This window comes from Chiloscyllium plagiosum, unplaced genomic scaffold (assembly GCF_037043375.1).
Source record: "Chiloscyllium plagiosum isolate Xiang-an unplaced genomic scaffold, Cpla_swu_hap1 HiC_scaffold_30, whole genome shotgun sequence".
Lineage (NCBI taxonomy): Eukaryota > Metazoa > Chordata > Chondrichthyes > Orectolobiformes > Hemiscylliidae > Chiloscyllium > Chiloscyllium plagiosum.
This window is the reverse complement of record NW_028270168.1, coordinates 55,190,532-55,218,328: the sequence shown is the minus strand read 5'-3', so window position 1 is coordinate 55,218,328 and position 27,797 is coordinate 55,190,532. Positions and strand designations below refer to the sequence as shown.

At 46.0% G+C, this 27,797-nt stretch overlaps 1 protein-coding gene across 3 annotated transcripts in view; it reads right to left on the bottom strand.

Annotated features, from left to right (window-relative positions):
* Positions 1-27,797, bottom strand: part of LOC122563768 (interleukin-6 receptor subunit beta-like) — a 230,524-nt gene that overhangs the window by 197,380 nt on the left and 5,347 nt on the right. For 2 of the 3 annotated variants that reach the window (XM_043717981.2, XM_043717983.2), the window contains exon 2: positions 27,389-27,507. The exons of the other annotated variant lie outside the window; for it this stretch is intronic. The gene's annotated coding sequence lies outside the window, so the exon portion shown is untranslated. The remainder of the gene's footprint in view (positions 1-27,388; positions 27,508-27,797) is intronic. 3 annotated transcript variants of the gene reach the window in all.

The following is a 27,797-nucleotide window of genomic DNA, read 5'->3' as shown; positions in this document are numbered from 1 at the left end:
CCCCAACCACCGGTCCTCACTTTCCATCCCACCAACCTCTGGATACATTGCAACATCCTCTGCCATTTTCGCCACCTACAAACAGACCCCACCACCAGAGATATATTTCCCTCTCCACCTGCGTTTCGGAGAGACCATTCCGTCCACGACTCCCTTATCAGATCCACACCACCCACCAACCAACCCTCTACTCCTGACACCTTCCCCTTCCACTGCAAGAAGTGCAAAACTTGAGCTCAACCTCCCCTCTCACCTCTGCCCAAGACCCCAAAGTATCCTTCCATATCTGACAGAAATTTACTTGTACTTCCACATACATCAACTGCTGTATCTTTTGCACCCGATGTGGTCTCCTCTACATTGGGAGACAGAATGCCAACTTGCGGATTGTTTCAGTGAACATCACAAGGACACCCACACTAACCAACCCCACCACACTGTGGCTGAACATTCTAACTCCCCCTCCCACTCAGCCAAAGACATGCAGGTCCTGGGCCTCCTCCATCGTCAAACAGTAATCACATGTCGCCTGGAGGAAAAACACCTCATCCTCCACCTTGGGACCCTCCAACCACATGGGATCAATGTGGATTTCACCAGTTTCCTCATTTCCCCTCCCCCCACCTTATCCCAGATCCAACCTTCCAACTTGGCACTGCCCTCTTGAACAGTCCTACCTGTCCTTCGCACCTATCTGCTCCATCCTCCTCTCCAATCCATCACTTTCACCCCCACCTCCATCTGCCTAGTGCATTCCCAGCTACCTTCCCACAGGCCCATCTCCCTCCCACTTATCTCTTAGCCCCCTTGGCTCATCAGCCTCATTCCTGATGAAGGGCTTATGCCCAGAACATCAATTCTCCTGCTCCTTGGATGCTGCCTATCAGCTGTGCTTTTCCTGCACCACACTCTTCGAATAGTATAGATTTAGACTAGCTTTTTGTCAGTACAGACTTGAGATGGGCTAAAGGTCCTCTTGTGAACTGTATGATTCTGTGATTCTATATCCTCCATTTTACCATTACTACCAAGCCAGAGAATCAACCTTTGTTCAATGAAGAGTGCAGAAAAGCAAGCCAGGAAAGGCACTCAGCATACCTAAAAATGAGTTGTCAACGTGGTGAAGTTACAACACAGTACAGTCACTCCAGTCATGAATGGTGGTGGAAAATTAAACAATTTGCTGGAGGAGAGAACATCACAAGTATCCCCATCCTCAATTATAAAAGAGACCAATACATCAGTACAATACAGAAAAACCTCAGTTATCCGAACATCAATTGTCCGAACATCAATTATCCAAATTTCGGATTATCTGTACAAGATTTCAAAGTCCCACTCAGGCACACTGCTCACAGACCAGACTGAATCCAGCACCGCTAACCAGCCTGGAGATCACCCAATTCGTTCCCTTGGGAAATTGCTCAAACCCAGTCACAACAATCATGAGAGAATGTCTGCGAGGAGTCGGAGTGACAAGGGCCACACTGGCCTAACTGACGAGCAGCTGTCCCACCGTGGCTGTAATGGGGTTGGGGACCTCAGGAACAGTTCATCCCTCCTGCCCTTCCTTGCATCGTAACTTGCCCGCAAGCCACCGACCACTGTTCAATACTAGGCGCCCCAACCTGGAGCCTGATCTTTAAACCGCCGCCGACAGTCCGCAAACACACAGATGCCCTGGCGGGAGGGTGAGAGTGGCTTGCTGAAGGGAGTAGGTACCTTGTAGCGGGGGGGTGTGGGGCGGAGGGAAGTAAGTGTGATCAGTTATTCAAACGATTGGTTATCCGAACAAAGTACTTCCTGCCCGTGTTGTTCAGATAATCGAGGTTGTCCTTAATATCAGTTGGGCAGCAGGCTGTCTCTGTGGTTAGCACTGCTGCACCAGCAAGCCAGCTTCAATTCTACTTTTGAGCGACCATCTGTGTTGGAGCTTGCACATTCTTCCCGTGTCTGCGCAGATTTTCTCCGGATGCTCTGGTTTCCTCCACAATCCAAAGATGTATAGATTAGGTGGATTGGCCATGCTACATTGTCCAGAGTGTCCAGGGATGTATAGATTAGGTGGATTGGCCATGCTCCATTGTCCAGAGTGTCCAGGGATGTATAGATTAGGTGGATTGGCCATGGGAAATGCAGGATGATAGAATGAGGGGATGTGGGTCTGAGAGGGATGCTCTCCGGAGGATTGGTGTGGACACCATTGACCAAAGGGCCTGCCTCTATACTATAAGGAGTCTATGATACTTCCATGATAAGGCTTAAGCATTCACAGCAATCTCCAGCTAGAAATGCTTATTGGAGGATCCATCTCAACCTCCTCCAATGATCTCCAGTATTACAGATACCAATCTTAAGCCAATTCAATTCACTCCATGTGACATCAAGAAACGGTTGAAGGCACTGGATACTGGATAGACTGTGGGCCCTGACAACATTATGGCAACAATACTGAAGACTTGTGCTCCAGTGCTCCCCTAGCCAAGCTGTTCCAGTACAGTTATAGCACTGGCATCTACCAACTATGTGGAAAACTACTCAGCTGCGTCCTGTAAATGAAAAGCAGACAAATGCAATCCAGCCAATTACATCTCATCAGTCTACGCTCAACCACAGAAGATGTCATCAACAGTTCAGCAATAACCTATTCAGTGACACCCAGTTTGGATTCTGCCAAGGCCGTTCAGCTACTGATCTCATTACAGCCATGGTTCAAACACAGACAAAAGTGTTGAATGCCAGAGGTGAGGTAAGAGTGGTAGCCCTTGTCATCAAGGCTGCATTCGACTGAGTGTGACATTAAGGGGCCCTTGTAAAACTGGAATCAATGGGAATTATGGGGCAAACTCTCCTCTGGTTAGAGTCATACCTGGAATATAGGAAGTTGGTTGTGGTTGTGGGGGGGCCAGTTATGTCAGTTCCAGAACATCTCTGCAGGAGTCCCTCAGGGCAGTGTTGTAGGCCCTGCTCAGCCACCTTCAACTGCTTCATCAATGACTTTCCCTCCATGATAAGGTCAGAAGTGGGAATGTGTGCTGATGATTGTATAAGGTCCAGTAGCAGTCACAACTCCTCAGATACTGAAGCAGTCCATGTTCAAATGCAACAAGATTTGAATAACATCCAGGTTTGGGCTGACAAGTGGCAAGTAATACAAATGTACCACAAATGCCAGGCAACGACTATTTCCAATAAGAAACGTTCTAACCATTGCCTCTTGACTTTTAATCAATGCTGAATCTCCCCTATTAACACCCTGAGAGTTAGCACTGACCAGAAATTTTATGTTAAATAAATACACTGTAAACCATTCTACAACAAAATATTTTAGTGAGTTTAAAACTGATAGAACAAAGAGGAGAAAGTGAGGACTGCAGATGCTGGAGATCAGAGCTGAAAATGCATTGCTGGAAAAGCGCAGCAGGTCAGGCAGCATCCAAAGAACAGGAGAATCGACGTTTCGGGCATAAGCCCTTCTTCAGGAATGAGGAAAGTGTGTCCAGTAGGTTAAGATAAAAGGTAGGGAGGAGGGACTTGGGGGAGGGGCATTGGAAATGCGATAGGTGGAGGGAGGTCAAGGTGAGGGTGATAGGCCGGAGTGGAGTGGGGGCGGAGAGGTCAGGAAGAAGATTGCAGGTTAGGAAGGCGGTGCTGAGTTCGAGGGATTTGACTGAGACAAGGTGGGGGGAGGGGAAATGAGGAAACTGGAGAAATCTGAGTTCATCCCTTGTGGTTGGAGGGTTCCTAGGCGGAAGATGAGGCGATCTTCCTCCAACCGTCGAGTTGCTATGGTCTGGCGATGGAGGAGTCCAAGGACCTGCATGTCCTTGGTAGAATGGGAGGGGGAGTTGAAGTGTTGAGCCACGGGGTGGTTGGGTTGGTTGGTCCGGGTGTCCCAGAGGTGTTCTCTGAAACGATCCGCAAGGAGGGGGCCTGTCTCCCCAATATAGAGGAGGCCACAGCGGATGCAATAGATGATGTGTGTGGAGGTGCAGGTGAATTTGTGGCAGATATGGAAGGATCCCTTGGGGCCTTGGAGGGAAGTAAGGGGGGAGGCGTGGGCGTACGTTTTGCATTTCTTGCGGTTGCAGGAGAAGGTGCTGGGAGTGGAGGTTGGGTTGGTGGGGGTGTGGACCTGATGAGGGAGTCACGGAGGGAGTGGTCTTTTTGGAACGCTGATAGGGGAGGGCATGGAAATATATTCCTGGTGGTGTGGTCCGTTTGGAGGTGGCAGAAATGATGGCGGATGATACGCTGTACATGGAGGTTGGTAGGGTAGTAGGTGAGGACCAGTGGGATTCTGTCCTGGTGGCGGTTGGAGGGGCAGGGCTCAAGGGCGGTGGAGCGGGAAGTGGAAAAGATGCGGTGGAGGGCATCATCAACCACGTCTGGGGGGAAATTGCGGTCCTTGAAGAAGGAGACCATCTGGGTTGTACAGTTTTGGAACTGGTCCTCCTGAGAGCAGATACGGCGGAGACGAAGGAAATGGGAATATGGGATGGCGTTTTTACAGGGTCAGGGTGGAAGGAGGTGTAGTCTAGGTAGCTGTGGGAGTCGGTCGGTTTATAGTAAATGTCCGTGTTGATTCGGTCGCCCGAGATAGAAATGGAAAGGTCTAGGAAGGGGAGGGAGGAGTCTGAGACGTTCCAGGTGAATTTGAGGTCGGGGTGGAAGGTGTTGGTAAAGTGGATGAACTGTTCAACCTCCTCGTGGGAGCATGAGGCAGCGCCGATAGTCATCGATGTAGGGAGAAAAAGGTGGGGGGTGGTGCCAGTGTAGCTGCGGAAGATGGACTGTTCCACATATCCTACGAAGAGGCAGGCATAGCTGGGGCCCATGCGGGTGCCCATGGCTACTCCTTTAGTTTGGAGGAAGTGGGAGGATTGGAAAGAGAAGTTGTTCAGGGTGAGGACCAGTTCAGTCAGTCGAAGGAGGGTGTCAGTGGAATGGTACTGGTTGATACGGCGGGAAAGGAAGAAGCGAAGGGCTTTGAGTCCTTTGTGTTGGGGGATGGAGGTATACAGGGACTGGATGTCCATGGTGAAGATAAGATGTTGGGGACCAGGGAAGCGAAAATCATGGAGGAGGTGGAGGGCATGGGTGGTGTCCCGAACGTAGGTGGGGAGTTCTTGGACTAAGGGGGATAGGACCGTGTCGAGATATGCAGAGATGGACTAAGGGGGACACGGTTCACACAGTCCTGTCCCCCTTAGTCCAAGAACCCCCCCACCTACGTTTGGGACACCACCCACGCCCTCCACCTCCTCCATGATTTTCGCTTCCCTGGTCCCCAACGCCTTATCTTCCACTGACACCCTCCTTCGACTGACTGAACTGGTCCTCACCCTGAACAACTTCTCTTTCCAATCCTCTCACTTCCTCCAAACCAAAGGAGTAGCCATGGGCACCCGTATGTGCCCCAGCTATGCCTGCCTCTTCGTAGGATATGTGGAACAGTCCATCTTCCGCAGCTACACTGGCACCACCCCCCACTTTTTCCTCCGCTACATCGATGACTATATTGGCGCTGCCTCGTGCTCCCACAAGGAGGTTGAACAGTTCATCCATTTTACCAACACCTTCCACCCCGACCTCAAATTCACCTGGACCATCTCAGACTCCTCCCTCCCCTTCCTAGACCTTTCCATTTCTATCTCGGGCGACCGAATCAACACGGACATTTACTATAAACCGACCGACTCCCACAGCTACCTAGACTACACCTCCTCCCACCCTGCCCCCTGTAAAAACGCCATCCCATATTCCCAATTCCTTCGTCTCCGCCGTATCTGCTCTCAGGAGGACCAGTTCCAAAACTGTACAACCCAGATGGTCTCCTTCTTCAAGGACCGCAACTCCCCCCCCCGACGTGGTTGATGATGCCCTCCACCGCATCTTTTCCACTTCCCGCTCCTCCGCCCTTGAGCCCCGCCGCTCCAACTGCCACCAGGACAGAACCCCAATGGTCCTCACCTACCACCCCACCATGTACAGCGTATCATCCGTCGTCATTTCCGCCACCTCCAAACGGACCCCACCACCAGGGATATATTTCCCTCCCCTCCACTATCAGCGTTCCGAAAAGACCACTCCCTCTGGGACTCCCTCATCAAGTCCACACCCCCCACCAACCCAACCTCCACTCCCGGCACCTTTCCCTGCAACCGCAAGAAATGCAAAACTTGCGCCCACACCTCGCCCTTTACTTCCCTCCAAGGCCCCAAGGGATACTTCCATACCTGCCACAAATTCACCTGCACCTCCACACATATCATCTATTGCATCCGCTGCACCCAATGTGGCCTCCTCTATATTGGGGAGACAGGCCGCCTATTTGCGGAATGTTTCAGTGAACACCTTTGGGATACCCGGATCAACCAACCCAACCACCCCATGGCTCAACACTTCAACTCCCCCTCTCACTCCACCAAGGACATGCAGGTCCTTGGACTCCTCCATCGCCAGACCATAGCAACTCGACGGTTGGAGGAAGATCGCCTCATCTTCCGCCTAGGAACCCTCCAACCACAAGGGATGAACTCGGATTTCTCCAGTTTCCTCATTTCCCCTCCCCCCACCTTGTCTCAGTCAAATCCCTCGAACTCAGCACCACCTTCCTAACCTGCAATCTTCTTCCTGACCTCTCCGCCCCCACCCCACTTTGGCCTATCACCCTCACCTTGACCTCCTTCCACCTATCGCATTTCCAACGCCCCTCCCCCAAGTCCCTCCTTTTATCTTAGCCTGCTGGACACACTTTCCTCATTCCTGAAGAAGGGCTTATGCCCGAAACATCGATTCTCCTGTGCCTTGGATGCTGCCTGACCTGCTGCGCTTTTCCAGCAACACATTTTCAGCTCTGATAGAACAAAGTCCAAAATTAGGACTTTAAATCTAAGCAAGGCAAACTCTTTAAGTGAAAGGAGTAAGTTGGCTCAGGGAGACTGGATATGAGAGAAAAGTAAGGGCAAGCATTGAAAAAAGTGACTCAGTTTTGTAACAAATACAGGGGAACCTCGATTATCCGGACGAGATGGGGGGGCACTATTTCATTCAGATCATCAATTATTTGGTTAATCGATTAAATGCCTTTCCTCTGGGGCTCCGAGTTTTTAAAGTCTGCTCCCCGTTCAGGAGGTAAGGCAGCATCACAGCGCACGAGACCCCACCCCCAGAACCCCATCCAACCCCACCCCCTGCCCCCAATCCCGTCCAACACCGCACCAACACCGCCATCCTCCCCGCCCCCTTTCCAGTGCAGCCGGACTGTACACCAACAAAAAGACTGCTGCTGCTGCCTTTGTGGGGTAAGTCTCCAAATAGCATGTATACACACACACACACATGATCACTATTGGAAACACGTCTTTGATGTAATGTTTCTATTGGGACTTCGAGATCTCCTTCGGATAATCCGATTTTCGGATAATTGTTATTCGGATAATCAAGGTTCCTCTGTACGCATTCATTTTAGGCAAAAAAAAAACACAAAAAAAATCCAATTATGTCTAACAAATGAAATAAATATTCTATCAATGAGAGACTGTCAGTTTCAATGAGCTGAAGACCTGAGCTATGAAACCTTCAGTAAGAGAGATTTTAGAGAGCTTTACATGATGGGAGTTTTGAGAAGTGTAATGGAGAGGAAAAATTGGGGGTGGGGTGGAGGGGGAAGACCAGTAAGGAGGAAGGAGGGGTAAGAGGGTGGGAGCAGTAGAGGGGAGGGAGGGATCCAAGGTGGTTGAGGGGATGGTTGCAAAGGCAGGGGTTGGCTCTCAGCAATCATGTCTCCACCACCTGGCTTCACATCCTTGTAGCCAGATTGGAGCCAAAAGAGGCCCTTCTCCAGCTGGTGCAGGTTGTCCAGTGTTCCTTGTTGGGTAAGCAGTCACTTTTCTCTAACTGCTAGAAAGCTGAGAAATCAGATTGGTGTGAATTTCATGCCTTTGAGGGGCTGTTGGATGACTCTTCATCACTGAGAGAACTTCTCCTCAAGAACTTTATCCCTGAAGGACGTTCTCCTCCAGAACCTCACTCCGAGAGCGCTCCTCACCCAGAACCTCATCCTAGTGGGAGCTTCTCATCCAGAATCCCACACCTGTGGGACCTCCTCACCCAGAACCTCACCCTGAGGGAGCATCTCACCCAGACCCTCGCCCTTGAGAGACCTTCTCACCCAGAACCTCAGCCCTGAGGAAGCGTCTCACCCAGAACTACATCTTTGAGGGACCTCCCCATCCAGAACTTTCTCCCTGAGGGAGCTTCTTGCCCAGACTCTCATCCCTGAGGGACCTTCCCACCCAGAACCTTATCCCTGAGGGAGTTTCTCATCCAGAACCTCATCCTTAAGGGATCTTCTCATCCAGAATATCATCTGAGGGATGTTCTCCTCCAGAACCTTATCCCCAAGGGAGTTTCTCCTCCAGAACCTCATCCCTGAGGGAGCATCTCACCCTGAACCCCATCCCTGAGGAACATTCTTCACCAGAACTTAACCCAGAGAGAGTTTCTCATCCAGAACCTCATCCCTGAGGGACATTCTCCTCCAGAACCCCATCCCTGAGGTGATGAAAAGGGGCTAATCATATCTCTGTGAATGACTCTCCCAACTATTTTGTGTTTCCTACTAACTCCATGGAAGGGAGGTACACCACCAAAGTACACATTTGCTCTGTATTGTAAACACACATGCTTCACCTCACTCCCACGTTCCTCCTCTCTCGTGGACCTCTCCGACTCTCCCACTCAAAACCTCTCTTTCTTGGTCCAACTATTGTTTGGCTTTCCTAAAAACAAGCCCCCTATCCGCTTACCCAGTACCTGACTCAAACCATACAGTTTGTCCATTCCCTTTTGAGAAACCTCACTGATTCCATCTCACCTCACTCACCATCTTTCTTCCATGCCCTTGTTGGAGTGAAAGAGCAGAAAAGCAGGAGTGAGTGAGTGAGAGGGTATGGAGGAATGAAAGGTGCAGCAAATGAAAAGTAGAGTGGAAGGGAGGAAAAGAGCAGTCAGTAAGCGAATGAGTGCACAAGTAAGTGCAAACAGTTAGTAAGACATTAAAAGTTACTGACAGGATCTTTGATTAGTTGAGTTTAAGACAGCCTTTTTTTTTAATGTAAATGATTTTAATGTTAAAACAATTCGATATTGCATTGGTAATGTCATCTCTGGATTGCATTGTGTTATGAAGCAGAAGGTGTGTACTATACCTTTAAGAGAGAGTGAATGCTGTTCTGAACTGAGAGCTTACAAGCACCTGTGTAATATGACTAGATGGCAGTCTCGGAGTGTACTGGAAAATTGAAAATGTGTAACATTTGGCTGTGAAATAGATACTTGAGTAAGTTGCTGTTTTGACAACAATTTGAATTTAATTGCGGAGTTTAAATTATGCCCCAGGATACTGGAACCCAATCGCGTTTTAATTTATTATTTTGCCAACATCAAACCAATGAAACGATCCAATGTTGGAAATATAAAAATGTAAGCCATCAACACAGATCCAAGAAATTAGGAAACACTCTCTATCAGAGGTACCTTTTCATATGAAACACATTTGCAGTAAAAAGAACGAAGACAACCCAGGGAGATCTTCAGCCAGAAGACAGACAGACACACCAAAGATAACAACCATTGTGTGGTTTTCAAATTAAGTTGATGTAATTTTAATAAGTGTCTTATTGGAACAGCATATTATTATTGAGTTGGAAACAGATAATAAGCGATTGAGAGAAAAAGGAAGACTTAGAGTTGAGAATAGTTCTTGTGTAATGCTCATTTTTAAAGTTAAAAAATAAATTGTTATTTTCTTTAAATAGCAGAATTTGGGAGTTCTCTGTCACTCATACTTTAACAGATTACGAGGCAAGGTGAGCTTTTCTGGGTGTTTGGTTTAATTAACTTTGTAGCTTTAGGGTGCAGGACCTGGAGTGTAAGGAGGTTAGGAACATGGCATCATTTTCAAAGGAGGGTGCCTGTAAACAGGAAAGTGGCTTGAAGTGTGTATACTTCAATGCAAGAAGTATACGAAATAAGGTAGGTGAACTTGCAGCGTGGGTTGGTACCTGGGACTTCGATGTTGTGGCTATTACGGAGACATGGGTAGAACAGGGACAGGATTGGCTGTTGCAAGTTCCAGGGTTTAAATGTTTTAGTAGGGTCAGAGGTGGGGGCAAAAGAGGGGGAGGTGTGGCATTGCTTGTCAAAGATAGTATTACAGCTGTGGAAAGGACGATGGATGAAGACTCGCCATCAGAGGTAGTTTGGGCTGAGGTTAGGAATAGGAAAGGTGAGGTCACCCTGTTAGGAGTTTTTTACAGGCCCCCTAATAGTCCTAGAAACGTAGAAGAAAGGATTGCGAGGATGATTCAAGAGAAGAGTGAAAGTAATAGGGTGGTTGTTATGGGGGACTTTAACTTTCCTGATATTGATTGGGAAAGCTATAGCTCAAGTTCGTTAGATGGATCAGTGTTTGTCCAATGTGTGCAGGAGGGTTTCCTGACACAATATGTAGATAGGCCAACAAGAGGTGAGGCCATACTGGATTTGGTTCTGGGTAATGAACCAGGCCAGGTGTTAGAATTAGAGGTAGGTGAGCACTTTGGGGACAGTGACCACAATTCGGTGACTTTTACTCTAGTGATGGAGAGGAATAAGAGTGCACTACAGGGCAAGAGTTATAGCTGGGGGCAGGGAAATTATGATGCGGTGAGGCATGACTTAGGATGTGTGGCCTGGAAAAGTAAGCTTCAAGGCAAGGGTGTAATTGATATGTGGAGCTTGTTCAAGGAGCAACTATTGAGTGTCCTTGATAAGTATGTACCCGTCAGGCAGGGAGGAAAGGGTCGTGTGAGGGAGCCGTGGTTTAATAAGGAATTGGAATCCCTTGTTAAATGGAAGAGGGCGGCCTATGTAAAGATGAGGCGTGAAGGTTCAACTGGGGCGATTGAGAGTTATAAGGTAGCCAGGAAGGACCTGAAGAGAGAGCTAAGAGCAGCAAGGAGGGGACATGAAAGATCCTTAGTTAGTAGGATTAGGGAAAACCCTAAGGCTTTCTATAGGTATGTCAGGAATAAAAGAATGACTAGGGTAGGAATAGGTCCAGTCAAGGATAGTAGTGGGAAGTTGCGTGTGGAGGCTGAAGAGATTGGGGAGACACTGAATGAATACTTTTCGTCAGTATTCACTCAGGAACAGGACATTGTTGTCGATGTGAGTACCGAGTCACAATTAAGTAGAATGGATGGCTTTGAGGTATGTAGAGAAGAGGTGTTGGAAATCCTGGAAAGGGTGAAAATAGATAAGTCCCCTGGGCCTGATGGCATTTATCCTAGGATTCTCTGGGAAGCAAGGGAGGAGATTGCAGAGCCATTGGCCTTGATTTTTATGTCCTCGTTGTCTACAGGAATAGTGCCAGAAGATTGGAGGCTAGCAAATGTGGTTCCCTTGTTCAAAAAGGGGAGTAGGGATAACCCTAGTAACTATAGGCCGGTGAGTCTCACTTCTGTTGTGGGTAAAATCTTAGAGAGAATTGTAAGGGATAGGATTTATGAACATCTGGATAGGAATAATGTGATCAAGGATAGTCAGCATGGTTTTGTGAAGGGCAGGTCGTGCCTCACAAACCTTATTGAATTCTTTGAGAAGGTGACTAAGGAGGTGGACGAGGGGAAAGCAGTAGATGTGGTGTATATGGATTTTAGTAAGGCGTTTGATAAGGTTCCCCATGGTAGACTACTGCAAAAAATACGGAGGTATGGCATTGAGGGTGAGTTGGAGGTTTGGATTAGGAGTTGGCTGGCTGGAAGAAGACAGAGGGTAGTAGTTGATGGCAAAGGTTCATCTTGGAGTGCTGTCACTAGCGGTGTTCCGCAAGGATCTGTTTTGGGACCATTGCTGTTTGTCATTTTTATAAATGACCTGGAGGAGGGGTTAGAAGGTTGGGTGAGCAAGTTTGCGGATGATACGAAAGTCGGAGGAGTGGTAGACAGTGAGGAAGGATGTGGCAGGTTACAGCGGGATATTGACAAGCTGCAGAACTGGGCAGAAAGGTGGCAAATGGAGTTCAATGTAGCTAAGTGTGAGGTGATTCATTTTGGTAGGAGTAATAAAAAGATGGGGTACTGGGCTAACGGTCGGATACTTGGTAGTGTGGATGAGCAGAAAGATCTTGGTGTCCATGTACACAAATCTTTGAAAGTTGCCACCCAGGTAAATAGTGCGGTGAAGAAGGCATATGGCGTACTGGCTTTTATTGGTAGAGGAATTGAGTTCCGGAGTACTGAGGTAATGTTGCAGTTGTATAAGACTCTGGTGCGACCGCATCTGGAGTATTGTGTGCAGTTTTGGTCGCCATACTATAGGAAGGATGTGGAGGCACTGGAACGGGTGCAGAGGAGGTTTACCAGGATGTTGCCTGGTATGGTAGGAAGATCGTATGAGGAAAGGCTGAGGCACTTGGGGCTGTTTTCATTGGAGAAAAGAAGGTTTAGGGGTGACTTGATAGAGGTGTACAAGATGATTAGGGGTTTAGATAGGGTCGACAGTGAGAATCTTTTTCCACGTATGGAGTCAGCTATTACAAGGGGGCATAGCTTTAAATTAAGGGGGGATAGGTATAGGACAGATGTTAGGGGTAGATTAGATTAGATTAGATTAGATTACTTACAGTGTGGAAACAGGCCCTTCGGCCCAACAAGTCCACACCGACCCGCCGAAGCGCAACCCACCCATACGTTTACCCCTTACCTAACACTACGGGCAATTTAGCATAGCCAATTCACCTGACCTGCACATCTTTGGACTGTGGGAGGAAACCGGAGCACCCGGAGGAAACCCACGCAGACACGGGGAGAATGTGCAAACTCCACACAGTTAGTTGCCTGAGGCGGGAATTGAACCCGGGTCTCTGGCGCTGTGAGGCAGCAGTGCTAACCACTGTGCCACCGTGCCGCCCATAATTCTTTACTCAGCGAGTCGTGAGTTCATGGAATGCCCTGCCAGTAGCAGTGATGGACTCTCCTTCATTATGGGCATTTAAACGTGCATTGGATAGGCATATGGAGGATAGTGGGCTAGTGTAGGTTAGGTGGGCTTGGATCAGCGCAACATCGAGGGCCAAAGGGCCTGTACTGCGCTGTATTCTTCTAACACTCTAACTGAAGGGTTCACCATGTCATAACAATTGGTTTGTTCTCTTTGCTTAAAAAGATACAAACATGTCCTGGGACACATGAAACAAAGATTCACTGAAGAGATTCCTGATGAGCAACTAGAGAGATTAAAGAGTCTAGACCTATATTCCCCAGAAGAATGAGAAACAATCTCATTGAGTTGCAGAAAGCTAGGAAGATGCTGCCCTTAGCTGGACAATCTCAAAAATGGGGTTGCAGTCTCTGAACAAGAGATTGGACCAATGGAGCTAAATGAAGAGAAATATTTTGAATTTCAAAGGTATTTGCTGGATGTTGAGGTCTGAAAAGAGTTAGGGATTTGATAATAATGGAGTTGAGGTCAAAGGTCAGCATTATCAGTCTCAGGTAGAGTCACAGAGTCAGAATTGTACAGCACAGAAACAGATCCTTTGGTCCAATTTGTCTGCCGACCAGCTATCCCAAATTAATCAGTCCATTTTGCCAGCACTTGGCCCATTTCCCTTCAAACCCTTTCTATTCATATACCCATCCAGATGTGTTCTAAATGCCGTAATTGTACCAGCTTTCACCACTTCCTCTGGCAGCTCATTCCATACAAGCACCATCCTCTGCATGAAAAAGTTGTCTCTTAGGTCCCTTTTAAATCTTTTCCCTCTCACCTTAAAACTATGCCCTCTAGTTATGGACTTCCCTACCCTGGGAAAAAAGATCTTGGCTATCCATGCCCTCATGACTTTATAAACCTCAATAAGGTTACCCCTCAGCCTCCGACACTTCAGGGATTGAAAAGCCCCAGATTATTGGAATGGCATGGGGAAGCAGCTGTTCATGCCACAATCTATCAGTCATTCTCACAATTCTCTCAACTCATTTGCAAGATTATGGAGGAGTGATTAAATGGTGATAAACAGCTTCCTTGAATTGTTAGGAAAGGGGAAGTAAGATTGTTTTTTCGATTCCAATATGTTGCAAGCTTCCTCAGCCTGCTAGAGCTGACAGTACACTGACCTAGAGCCAGCAGCTGCTGCATGACAAATCCAGTTTCACTGACAGTTAGACAGGGACTTTGCTGGGGGAGATGAATTGTCAAAGAATTGTGAGGCTAGATGTGGTGCATTGCCTTGGAGATGGGGTGGGGGCAGTGGCGGGGTAAGGAAATTGTGACCAGTGTTTAATTTATTCTGGCTCTGAATTATGTCAAAGTGAAAAAGTCTTAAAAGGTGAAGTCTTGTTAATGATGTTGTTCCTTTAGTAAATTTAGTGATTTTGATTTATAATTCCTCCACAGGGATTTTAATAGAATACAAACACTAAATATCAGATTCTCATCAGGTTGGAGTGATTCTTCAAATGCACCTCTTTTCAAATGTTTAATTCTCTTATTTATTTGATTCAAGATAGGATAAGAACTAAGAGCAGGAGTAGGCAATTCAGCCCCTCAAACCTGGTCTGGCATTTAATATAATTATGGCTGATCTCACCTCAGTATCAACTCCACTTTCATGTCCACTGTCCATAACCTTTCAGCCCATCACTACTTAAAAATGTCTATCTCCTTCTTAAATTTAACTCAATGTCCCAGCATCCACACTCTGGGGTAGTAAATTCCATAGGGGAGAAAGTGAGGTCTGCAGATTCTGGAGATCAGAGCTGAAAATGTGTTGCTGGAAAAGCGCAGCAGGTGAGGCAGCATCCAGGGACAGGAGAATTGACGTTTCAGGCATAAGCCCTTCTTCAGGAATGAGGAAAGTTTGTCCAGCAGGCTAAGATAAAAGGTAGGGAGGAGGGACTTGGGGGAGGGGCGTCGGAAATGTGATAGGTGGAAAGAGGTCAAGGTGAGGGTGATAGGTCAGACTGGGGTGGGGGCGGAGAGGTCAAGAAGAAGATTGCAGGTTAGGAAGGCGGTGCTGAATTCGATGGATTTGACTGAGACAAGGTGGGGGGAGGGGAAATGAGGAAACTGGTGAAATCCTAGTTCATCCCTTGTGGTTGGAGGGTTCCTAGGCGGAAGATGAGGCGATCTTCCTCCAACCATCGTGTTGTTGTGGTCTGGCGATGGAGGAGTCCAAAGACCTGCATGTCCTTGGTGGAGTGGGAGGGGGAGTTGAAATGTTGAGCCACAGGGTGGTTGGGTTGGTTGGTCCGGGTGTCCCAGAGGTGTTCTCTGAAACGCTCCGCAAGTAGCCGGCCTGTCTCCCCAATATAGAGGAGGCCACATCGGGTGCAGAGGATGCAATAGATGATGTGTGTGGAGGTGCAGGTGAATCTGTGGCAGATATGGAAGTTTCCTTTGGGGCCTTGGAGGGAGGTGAGGGGGGAGGTGTGGACGCAAGTCTTGCACCTCCTGCGGTTGCAGGGGAAGGCGCCGGGAGTGGAGGTTGGGTTGGTGGGGGGTGTGGATCTGAAGAGGGAGTCACGGAGGGAGTGTTCTTTACGGAATGCTGATAGGGGAGGGGAGGGAAATATATCCTTGGTGGTGGGGTCCATTTGGAGGTGGCGGAAATGACGGCGGATGATGTGCTGTACATGGAGATTGGTGGGGTGGTAGGTGAGGACCAGTGGGGTTCTGTCCTGGTGGCGGTTGGAGGGGCGGGGCTCAAGGGCGGAGGAGCGGGAAGTGGAAGAGATGCGGTGGAGGGCATCGTCGACCACGTTGGGGGGGAAATTGCGGTCCTTGAAGAAGGAGGCCATCTGGGTTGTGCGTTTTTGGAACTGGTCCTCCTGGGAGCAGATTAGATTACTTTACTTTACAGTGTGGAAACAGGCCCTTCGGCCCAACAAGTCCACACCAACCCGCCGAAGCGTAACCCAACCATACACCTACATTTACCACTTAGCTAACACTACGGGCAATTTAGCATGGCCAATTCACCTGACCTGCACATCTTTGGACTGTGGGAGGAAACCGGAGCACCCGGAGGAAACCCACGCAGACATGGGGAGAACGTGCAAACTCCACACAGTCAGTCGCCTGAGGCGGGAATTGAACCCGGGTCTCTGGCGCTGCTAGGCAGCAGTGCTAACCACTGTGCCACCGTGCCGCCCAATTAGATTAGATTAGATTACTTACAGTGTGGAAACAGGCCCTTCGGCCCAACAAGTCCACACCGCCCCGCCGAAGCGCAACCCACCCAGACCCCTACATTTACCCCTTACCTAACACTACGGGCAATTTAGCATGGCCAACTCACCTGACCTGCACATCTTTGGACTGTGGGAGGAAACCGGAGCACCCGGAGGAAACCCACCTTATCTTTCTTTTTGGGTTTGGTAGCATTTTCGGATGTTGCCGCAGGCTCATATTTGTCACTTGCCGTCCCTTTCCCGGCGGAGACGAAGGAATTGGGAGAATGGGATGGCGTTTTTACAGGGGGCAGGGTGGGAGGAGGTGTAATCCAGGTAGCTGTGGGAGTCGGTCGGTTTGTAGTAGATGTCCGTGTTGATTCGGTCGCCTGAGATAGAAATAGAAAGGTCGAGGAAGGGGAGGGAGGAGTCTGAGACTGTCCAGGTGAATTTGAGGTCGGGGTGGAAGGTGTTGGTGAAGTGGATGAACTGTTCAACCTCCTCGTGGGAGCACGAGGCGATGCCGATACAGTCATCGATGTAGCGGAGGAAAATGTGGGGGGTGGGGCCAGTGTAGTTGCGGAAGATGGACTGTTCCACATCCTACGAAGAGGCAGGCATAGCTGGGGCCCATGCGGGTAAATTCCATATATTCATAACACTTTGAGAGAAGTAATTTCTCCTCATCTCTGTTTTAAGACTGGCACTCCTTAACATACATCTATGATTTCTGTCATTTTCGATTATCCCACAAGGGGCAACATCCTTTCTCTGTCTACTTTGTCAATACCCTCTATCATCTTGTATTTCTCAATTAGATCTCCTCTCATTCTCCCAAAACAGTAGCAAGTACAAACCTAGACTGCTCAATCTCTTTTCGTAAGATAAGCCCCGTATCTCTTGATTCCAATCTGGTGAACCTCCCCTGAACTGCTCCAAAGCAACTACATCCCCCGTCAAGTAAAGAGACTAATACTATACACAATACTTACTTTCCCATCTATTTTAGTATCACCTGTAAATTTGACTATCGTTCATTCCATACCAGGAGGTCATTAATACGGGTTGTAAATAGTTGGGAGTGTGTATACTAAACCTGTGCGTCCTATTAACTGTATCTTACCAACTAGAAAAATACTTATTTATCCCAACTCTGCTAATAAATTACCCCAAACACCATGTGACCTTACCTTCTGTGCAGCACCTTATCAAATGCCTTCTGGAAGTCCAGATATACCACATCTATACCATTTTCAAAATTGCTTGCTACATCTTCAAAGAACTCTAGAAAATTGGTCAAACCAATTTATCCTTCATAAAACCATGCTGACTTTGATGGACTGTATTTTGATTTTCCAAATGTGCTGTTATTACATCCTTAATATTGAATTCCAAAACTTTCCCAATGGCAGACATTAAAATAACTGGTCTATAGTCTCCTATTGTTTTTAAATCAGAAGTGTTACATTAGCGTTTTTATATTCCATTAGAACCTTCACAGAATTCATGGAAGTTTGGAATATTATTGCCATTATTGCTGCTGTCACTTCTATTAAGAGCATAGGATGTAGACTATGAGTCGCTGAGGAATTCTCAATAGTTTGCCCAGTAATTTTTCTCCAGTGTTTTAAGTTCCTCCCTTTCTATAATTTCTGCATTGCCTATGACGATTGGGAGAGTTTCAGTGTCCTTCATTATGAAACATGAGGCAAAATATTGATTTAGTGGCTACCATTTCTGTGTTTCTTCCTTTTAACTCCCCAGACTTGTCCTCCAAGGGATCAACATTTGCTTCAGCTGTTCTCTTACATTTTATACACTTACAGGATCTTTTACTATCCATTTTACTTTTTGCACTTTTTTTTCTAATTTTCTTTTTTTTCAGTAATCCTTTAATGGTCTTTACGTTTCCTAATCGTTCAGACTATCACTGATCTTTGTAATATGATGTGCCTTAGGTTTTACCCTAATATTACCTTGCTTAGCCATGGGTGCTTTCTCCCCCTCTTCAAATCTTTCTTCCCCTCTACAATATATTTTAATTAGAAGAAATTGAATATCTCCTTAAAAGTTTGCCACTGTTCATCAGCTGTTCTACCTTTTAGCCTTCCAACCCAGTGACGAGAGCCAAATCTGTCCTCATGTCGATATAATTATCTTTATTTAACACCAAAACTAGTGTGGGACTCCAGTCTTTTTGCCCTCTAACTGAATTTGAAATTAGAGTATGCTATGATCACTCTTCAATAGAAGATAATTTAACATGACATTATTAATTAATCCCACTTCATTGCACAATACCAAATCCAGAATAGTCTGGTTCCTGGTTGGTTTCCCAACATATTGCTTCAAGAAACAATCTAAGCTATTTAATGAATTCTCCCTCGTGGCTATCCTTGCCAATTTGATTAATCCACTCTAGGTTCATACTAAAATCACCATTTTTTTTCTTAAGTCACTCATGACTTTTCTTATAAGCCCCAAGTATTTCCTAGTTTACGCTGTGAAATTAGTATTAGGGAATGGATATATGCCTACCACCAGGACCTCTTTTCCATGTTTTTTCTTATTTCTACCCACACTGACGTATCATCATGAATCCCAATGATGAAATCATTTCTCACTACAGCAATGACCGACATCACCTCCTTTTCCTTGCTGCCTATTCTTATGAAACACGGAGTACCCCTGGATATTTAATTCTCAAACCTGCTCTCCTTGTAATCACATCTCAGTCGTTGCCACCAAATCATACCCTTCCGTTTGTTGTTTGTACTGTTAACTCATTAATTCTAGACTGAATACTATGTCCATTCACTGACAAAGCCTTTAGGTTTGTCCTATTATCAATTTTCCTATTGTGTAATTCCTTGGCGCAATAAGACATTCACCTGCTCTTCCTTTCATTTTCTGGTAACCATCAGCCCTGTCACCTACTTGTGCTTCTACCTTTTCCTTAATCAGAGGTCACATGGCACCAGCTTATACTTCAACAGGGTTATTTGAAATCACGAGCTTTTGGAGCACTGCTCCTTTGTCACCTGAAACACAGAGTAGGTGTCATCTACAAATTTACTAACCATTCTTCCTATATTCATATCCAAATCATTTATTTAAATGACAAACAATAGTCCTTTTGACGTGCCTCTAGTCATAAGCCTCCAGTGCAAAAAGCAACCCTCCACCACCATCTTCTGTCTCCTATCTTCAAGCTACATTTGTATCCAAATAGCTAGCTTTCCCTGGATTCCATGAGGAATCTTGTTGAACTTGCAGAAGTCCATACAGGCAACATCCATCACTCTGCCTTCATCAGTCTCCTTCGTCATTTCTTCAAAAAACTTAATCATGTCAGTGAGACATGATTTCCCATGCACAGAGCCATGTTGACTATCCCTACTCAGTTCTTGCCTTTCCAAATACATGTAAATCCTGTTTGGGTTGTAAGTTTACTTGCTGAGCTAGTAAATGTATTCTCAGACGCCTCGTCATCATGCTAGGTAACATCATCAGTGAGCCTCCGATGAAATGCTGGTGTCCTGTCCCGCTTGCTATTTTTCGGTCTTGGTCTGCTGTGGTGGGTGATATCACTTCTGGTTCTGTTTCTGAGAAGTTTGTAAATGGGGTCTAAATCGATATGTTTGTTAATGGAGTTCCGGTTTGAATGCCACGCCTCCAGGAAATCCCGTATATGTTTTTGTCCTAGGATGGATGCATTGTCCCAGTCGAACTGGTATCTCTCTTCGTCGTGTGTATGGATACTAATGATAGTTGGTCATGTCCTTTGGTGGCTAGTTGGTGCTCGTGTATTCTGGTGGCTAGTTTCCTGCCCATCTGTCCAATGTAATGTCTGTTGCAGTCCTTGCATTTTGTCATATTTTGCATATGACATTTGTTCTGCTGATTGTTAGTACGGGTCCTTTAAATTCATCAGGAGCTGTTTCAGTGTAGTGATAGACTGTCCTTCAGAATCCCCTCCAACATATTACCCACCACTAATGTCAGGCTGACAGGTTTATAATTCCCTGGTTTTTCTTAAATAATGGCACGACATTAACCGCCCTCTAGTCTTCCTACACTCACCCATGGCTACTGATGACACAAATACTTCAGCAAGGGGCCAAGCAATCACTTCTGGCTTCCCACAAAGTTCTGGGATATACCTGATCAGTTTCCAGGCATTTATCCACCTAAATGCAGTTGAAAACATCCAGCACCACTGCCTCTGTAATATTTGAAGTTGCAAATTTTCAGGATATCACTCTATATTTCTCCAAGTTCTCTAACTTCCACATCCTTTTCCATGGTAAATACTGACACCAAATACTCATTTAGTACCTCACCCATCTCCCGCCGTTCCATAAGTAGATGTTGATCTTTAATAGGCTCTATTCTCTCCCTAGTTACTCTTTTGCTCTTAATGTATTTATAGAATCTCTTCAGATTCCCCTTAACCCCAATTTCCAAAGCTATCTCATGTCTCATTTTTGCCCTCCTGATTTCCCTGTTGAGTATTCTCCTCCTGCCCTTATACTCCTCAAGGAATTTGCTCAATCCCAGCTGTCTATACCTGCATCCTCCTTTTTCTTGACAAGAACCTCAATTTCTCTAGAGATCAGAATTCCCAAAACCTATCAGCCTTGCCCTTCGCACAAATGGAAACATACTGTCCCTTTACTCTCAGTATCTCATTTTTAAGGCCTCACACTTTCCAACCGTCCCTTACCCGAGAGTAGCCTCTTCGAATCAACGTTTGAAAGTTCTTGCCCAATACTGTCAAAATTGGCCTTCCTCCAATTTAGAATTTTTACTTTTCGATCCAGTCTATCCTTTTCCATCACTATTTTAAAACCAATAGAATTATGGTTGCTGGCCCCAGAGTGCTCCCCCACTGACACCTCAGTTACTTGCCCTGCCTTATTGCCCAAGAGAAGGTCAAGTTTTGATCCTTCTCTAATAAGTCCATCCACAAACTGAATAAGAAAATCCCTCATCCTTCTAAACTCCAATGAGTGTACGTTCCTCGTATGTTTTTCATTCCTGGGACCATTCTCGTGAACCTCCTCTGAGTCCGCTCCAAGGCCAGTACATTCCTCCTGAAATATGGGGCCCAAAACTGTGCACAATACTCTAAATGTGGCCTGACCAGAGCCTTACAGAGCCCCTGAAGTACATCCCTGCTTTTATATTCAAGTTCTTTCAAACTAAATGCCATCATTGCATTTGCCTTCCTCATACTGACATAACCTGCAAATTTACCTTGACAGAATCCTGGACCAGAACTCCCAAATTTCTTTGCGCTTCAGACTTCTGAATTTTCTCCCCATTTATAAAATAGTCCATCCCTCTGTTCTTCCTACCAAATTGCATGACCTCACACTTTCCCACGTTGTACTCCATCTACCACTTCTTAGCCCGCTCTCCTAACCTGTCCAAATCCTTCTGCGGCCTCTCTGCATCCTTAATGTTTCCTGTCCCTCAACCTATCTTTGTATCATCTGCAAACTTAGCCAGAATGCCCTCAGTTCCTTCATTTAGATCGTTAATGTAAAAAGTGAAAAGTTGTGGTCCCAACATTGACTCTTGTGGAACACCATTTGTCACTGGCTGCCATCCTGAGAAGGACCCTTTTATCCCCACTTTCTCCCAGACAACCAAACCTCTATTCATGCTAGCACCTTGCCTCTAACACCATAGGTCCTTATCTTACTCAGTAGCCTCCTGTGTGACACCTTGTCAAAGACCTTCTTCAAGTTCAGGGAGAGGAACTTTTCATTCCTACCTCATTCGCTGTATTGGTGTTGCCAGCCTTGAAAATTGCTCAACTTCTCAACTGTTCCAGCCTCAGACATATCTCTTTCTCGCTACCTCTCTGGGCTCCCCTTGGTCTCCCTGCCCACCTCCCCATACATCCACACCCCTCCCTTACTAATTTAAAGCCTCCTAGGCAGCCTTAGCAAATCTCCCTGCCAGGATATTGGTCGCCTTCCAATTCAGGTGCAACCTATCCTTCTTGTACAGGTCTCTTATACATAAGAGAGTCTAATGATCCAAAAATGCAAATTCCTGCCTCCTGCACCTTCTCCTCAGCCATGCATTCATCTGCTGGATCCTCCTATTCACACTCTTGCTATCACATAGCACTAGGAGTGATTCTGATATGACTCACCTTGAGGACCTACTTTTTAACCACCTAATTTTTAACCACCTCTTCAGAATCTTATCCTGTTCTCTTCCTAATTACTGTGTTACACAAGAGAGTTTAAAATAGTTTGGCAGGGAGGCGGAACTCTAAATAACAGACAGGCCATCAAGAAGTCAGGGGAAAATACATTAGCCATCGAGAGCAAGTTTACTTTTCAGGATAGCTAGGGCACAGTAAAGGGAGGGAAAATACTTTTAGTTTAAAGTGCATTTATTTCAATGCACAAGGCCTGACTGGTCAGGCAGATGTGCTCTAGGCATGGATTGGCTCTGGGGACTGGGATATTATAGCCATAACAGAAACATAGCTGAGAGAAGGGCAACACTGGCAGCTCATTGTTCCAGGATACAGAAGCTACAGGTGTGACAGAAATACAAGAAAGCGAGAAGAGAGAGTAGTCCTTTTGATAAGGGGGGACATAACAACAGCGCTTAGCAAGATTATTCTTAAGGGGTAATCAAATAAGACCGTATGATTAGAACTTAGAAACAAGAAGGGGATGGTCACTCTGTTGAGACTGTTTTATAGAGTCCCAAATAGCCAACCAGTACCACACAGATTGCAGATACCTGAAGGAATAATAGAATAGTATTGGTTGGAAATTTTAATTTCCCCTGCATTAACTGGACCATCCAGACTGTAAAAGGCTTGAATGGAGTGGAATTTGTCCAAGAAAGATTCCTAAATCAGTACATAGAGAGCCCTACTCGGAAGGGTGCAACACTGGACCTCCTCTTAGGACACAAGGTTGAGCAAGTGACTGAAGTAGGCAAAAGTGATCTCAGTCGGAGTGCACTCTGCGTCCAGTGACCATAACTCTCTTAGTTTTAGCATAATTATGAATAAAGACAGAACTGGTCCACAGGTTAAGGTGCTAAACTGGAGAAGGGACAATTTTGGGGCCAAGAGGCAAGATCTTGCAGAGGTCAATTGAGTGAGTCTGTTTGAAGGAAAAGGAAATGGAAGGCTTTTAAAAGTCTGATATCAAGAGTCTGCGGACAGTACATTCCTGAACGGGTGAAAGGTTCCCTGGCTGACGAAGGATATTGAGACTCTGATCAGGAAAAAGAAGAAAGCATATATTGGGTTTGAGCAACCAGGCTTAAGTGGAACCCTAGAGGAGTATAAAAAGTGTAGGAGCAAAAAGAGGGTATGAGATAGATCTGGCAGATAAGGTTAAAGATAATCCCAAGAGGTTTTATAGCTCTATTAAGAGTGAAAGGGTGGCTAGGTAGAGAATTGATCCCCTTAAAAATCAGCATGGCCATCCACAGGAGATGGGGTGATTTTTAATGAATATTTCTCCTCAGTGTTTACTGAGGGTCACGTTTATGGAAGCTAAGGAAATAAGGGAAACAAATGGGGATGCATTGGACTAGAGAGGAGATGCTGTGGGAGGCTAGGCAAGAAATGACAGAGGCCCTTGCAGAGATTTTTGCTTCAGCTTTACCCACTGATGAAGTTATGGATGACTGGAGGATGGCTAATGTTGTTCCATTGTTTAGGAAAGGTAACAAAGACAAGCCAGGGAACTACAGGAGAGTGAGCCTGACAACAGTTGTTGGAGAGGATACTGAGGGTCAGGATCAACCAACATTTCGATACTAAAGGTCTGATTAGGAATAGTCTGCATGGATTTGTGTGTGAAACAAATCATTTAGAGTTTTTCGAAGAGGTAACCAAGAGGTAAGGTGAGGGTAGGACAGTGGATGCTGAAAAATGTGTTGCTGGAAAAGCGCAGCAGGTCAGGCAGCATCCAAGGAGCAGGAGAATCGATGTTTTGCCCTTCTTCAGGACAGTGGATGTTGTCTATATAGACTTTAGTAAAGCCTTTGACAAGGTCCCACACAGCAGGTTAGTCACAAAGGTTATGTTGTATGGGATGCAGGGAGAGCTAGCTAATTGGAACCAAAATTGGCTTGATGGTAGGAAGCAGAGGGTGGTGGTTAAAGATTGTTTCTCAAACTGAAGGCCTGTGACTAGTGGTGTGCTAACAGGCTCGTTCTAGGATCTTTATTATTATTTCTTGCGGACATGGTTAAACTGGAAAGACTGCAACGAAAATTCACAAGGATGTTACCAGAAATAGTAGGCCTGAGTTATAGGGAGAGGTTGACGAGGATAGAACTTTATTCCTTGGAATGTAGGAGAATGAGGCGTGATCTTATTGAAGTGTATAAAATTATGAGGGACATAGATAGGATGAACACATATAGTCTTTTTCCCCGGGATGGGGAATTGAAAACTAGAGGGGGGAAAGATTTAAGAAGGACCTGAGGGGCAATTTCTTCACAAAGAGAGTAGTTTGTATATGGTTTGGGCTGCCAGAGAAAATGGTTGAGGCAGGTACAGTAGCAACATTTAAAAATCATTTGAATAGGTACATGGATGGGAAGGGTTTAGGGGGATATGGACTAAATGTGGGCAATTGGAACTAGCTGAGTCGGCACCATGGTCAGCATGGACCAGTTTGGGCCGAAGGGCCTGTTTCTATGACTTTCTGACTCTATTTCAAATATGGACTTGCCAATTAAAGCTCATCCTAATTAACGTTATCTAGTTCCTGCCTAATACTGACATAATTTTCCCTCCCCCAATTTGGTGTCTTTTCACAAGGTCCTGACTTATCCTTATTCATAACTATGTTAAAACGTAAGGAGCTGTGATCACTGGTTCCAAAATGCTCTCTCACTGAAAGGCCAATCACCCGGCTGGGCTCAATAGCCAATATAAGTTCCCCTCCTCGAGTTGGTCTATCCATCTACTGTTCCAAGACGCCCTCTTTGATACACCTTACAAATTCTGACCTGTCTGAGCCTCTGGATCAAATGGAGTTCTAGTCAATACTGGGGAAGTTAAAACCACCCCTTGTGACCACCCTGTTGTTGTTGCATTTTTCCATCATCTGTCTACATATTTGTTGCTCAATGTCTCGGTAGCTATTGGAGAGGACCTATGGTATAATCTAATCAGAGTGATTGCAGTCACTCCTATTTTTGAGCTGTACCCATATTGCCGCAGTGGATGAGCCCTCCAGTATGTTCTCTGAGTGCAGAAGTGACATTCTCCCTGATTAGTCATGGAACTGTTCCGCCCCTCTTACCTTCCTCTCGACCTTGTCTAAAACAGTGAAACCCTGGAAAGTTGAGGAGCCAATCCTGTCCCTCTCTTAACCAAGTCTCTGCAATGGCAACAACATCATAGTCCCATACACTAATCCAGGCTCTAGGCTCATCTGCCTTGCCTATAATACTCCTTGCATTGAAATAAACCCATTTCAGCCCATTAATACCATTCATATTCATTTACCTGTCTCTGACTTTTCTAACTTATTGGTCTTAAAATCAACCTTCCCCTCAATCCCTCCACTTGCTGACCTGCTGCTATCGTTCCCACCCCCTGCCACCCTAGCGTAAAACCTCCCAAGTAGCACTTGCGAACCTCCCTGCAAGGATATTGCTTCCCTGCAGATTAGGGACAACCCATCCCTCTTTTACAGGTCAGCCCTGTCCCAGAAGAGCTCCCAATGATCTAAAAACCTGAAACCCTGCCCCTGTACCAGCTGCTTAGCCACCTATTTTATCCTTCTCTTCATTGCCTTAGTAGCACGTGGCATGGTTAGGAACTCAGACATTGCTATCCTTGAGGCCTTGATTTTCAGTCTCTTTGTTAACTCTCTGTATTCACTCTACAGGAACTCATCCCTCTTTCTACCTATTTCATTGGTACCAAGTTGCACAATGAGTTCTGGCTGCTCACCCTCCTCCCTAAGAATTTCAGGCAACCACTCAGATTACCCTGGCATCAGGGAGGCAACACAGCCACAGAAACACCTGTCTGTGCCCCTAACTAGCAGGTCTCTGAACACTATTGCTCGCTTGGACTTTGTCCAACTACGCTCTCCAACAAAGCAAATTGTGGTGCCACAGGCCTGGCTTCTGCTGTTACATTCCCTGGAGAGGCTATTCCCCCGCAACAGTATCCAAAACAGTATACCTGTTGGAGAGGGGAATAGCCACAGCAGAGTCCTGCATTCTCTGCCTTCCTCTTCTGACAGTCACCCATCTATCTGTGGTGTGACCACTTCCCTGTAACTAGTGTATATCTTACTGTCTGCCACCGTACGGTCCTCAGTCAGACCACAGCATCAACCAAACAATGCAGTCTGTGAGAAGCTGCAGCTGGTCACACTTCCTGCAGACATAGTCATCAGGAACACTAGACTGCACCCTGATCTCCCACATCTGGCAGGAGGAGCATGCCACAGCCCTAACTGCCATCTCTACCCCTTACACTAAAAAAGATAAAAGAATCTTACATTGCATTTCTGACATTACTCACTGAAGCCCAGTAATAACGCCCAGCGGCACTTCCACCACACAGTACCCCACTTAAACTATTTTGTTGGTAATTTCCAATTAACTGATTACTTAAATTACAAGCAATCTATACAAACAGGCCAAGGGGTGACCTTATAGAAGTTTATAATATCAAGAGGGGCATGGATAGGATAAATAGACAAAATCTTTTCCCCGGAGTGGGGGAACTCAGAACTAGAGGGTATAGGTTTAGGGTGAAAGGGGAAAGAGAAAAAGGGACATAAGGGGCAACTTTTTCACACAGAGGGTGGTGCATGTATGGAATGAGTTAGCAGAGGAAGTGGTGGAGGCTGGTACAAATGCAACATTTAAGAGGCATCCAGATGGGTATATGAATAGGAAGGGTTTAGAGGAATAACGGCCAAGTGCTGGCAAATGGATCCATTTTAGGTTAGGATATCAGGTCAGCATGGACGAGTTGGACCAACAGTTTCTGTGCTGTTCATCTCTATGGCTCTAAATGCCTTCTCGACTCCAACGAAGTTCGAACAACCTCTCCCAATTTCTTGCTCATTTTTAGTTTTTTTCAGAGAAAGAGGAAAAGATGGAAACACTACAGTGATGTAATTTTTAGGGTTTACCATTCTTTGACACCAGATTCTTCCTCGATTCACTGTTCAGTCATGCCGAATGAGCTGACTTCTCCCAGAATGCTCCTCAGTGATGTCTCTCTGTCGCCCTCTATTGGATGCTCGTCCTCCTATTTATTATAAAGGATGGGGTTCTCCCTTAATCAATTGTTCAGCTGTGGTGATTGAACTAACTTCTCACAAAATTTGGTTTTATTCCAAAATATACTTTATTCATAACAAAATCTCTTCCTATATATACACAGTCAGAAACAAAGTTTGGTTTTGTACAGTTGCATAACAAGGAAACAAACAACTGGAGTTCAATTTTATCCAAAGAAAAACCAAAGACCTCTCTTACATATATAGTCTTTTTCCCAGGGATGTGGAATTAAAAACTAGACAGCATAGGTTTAAGATG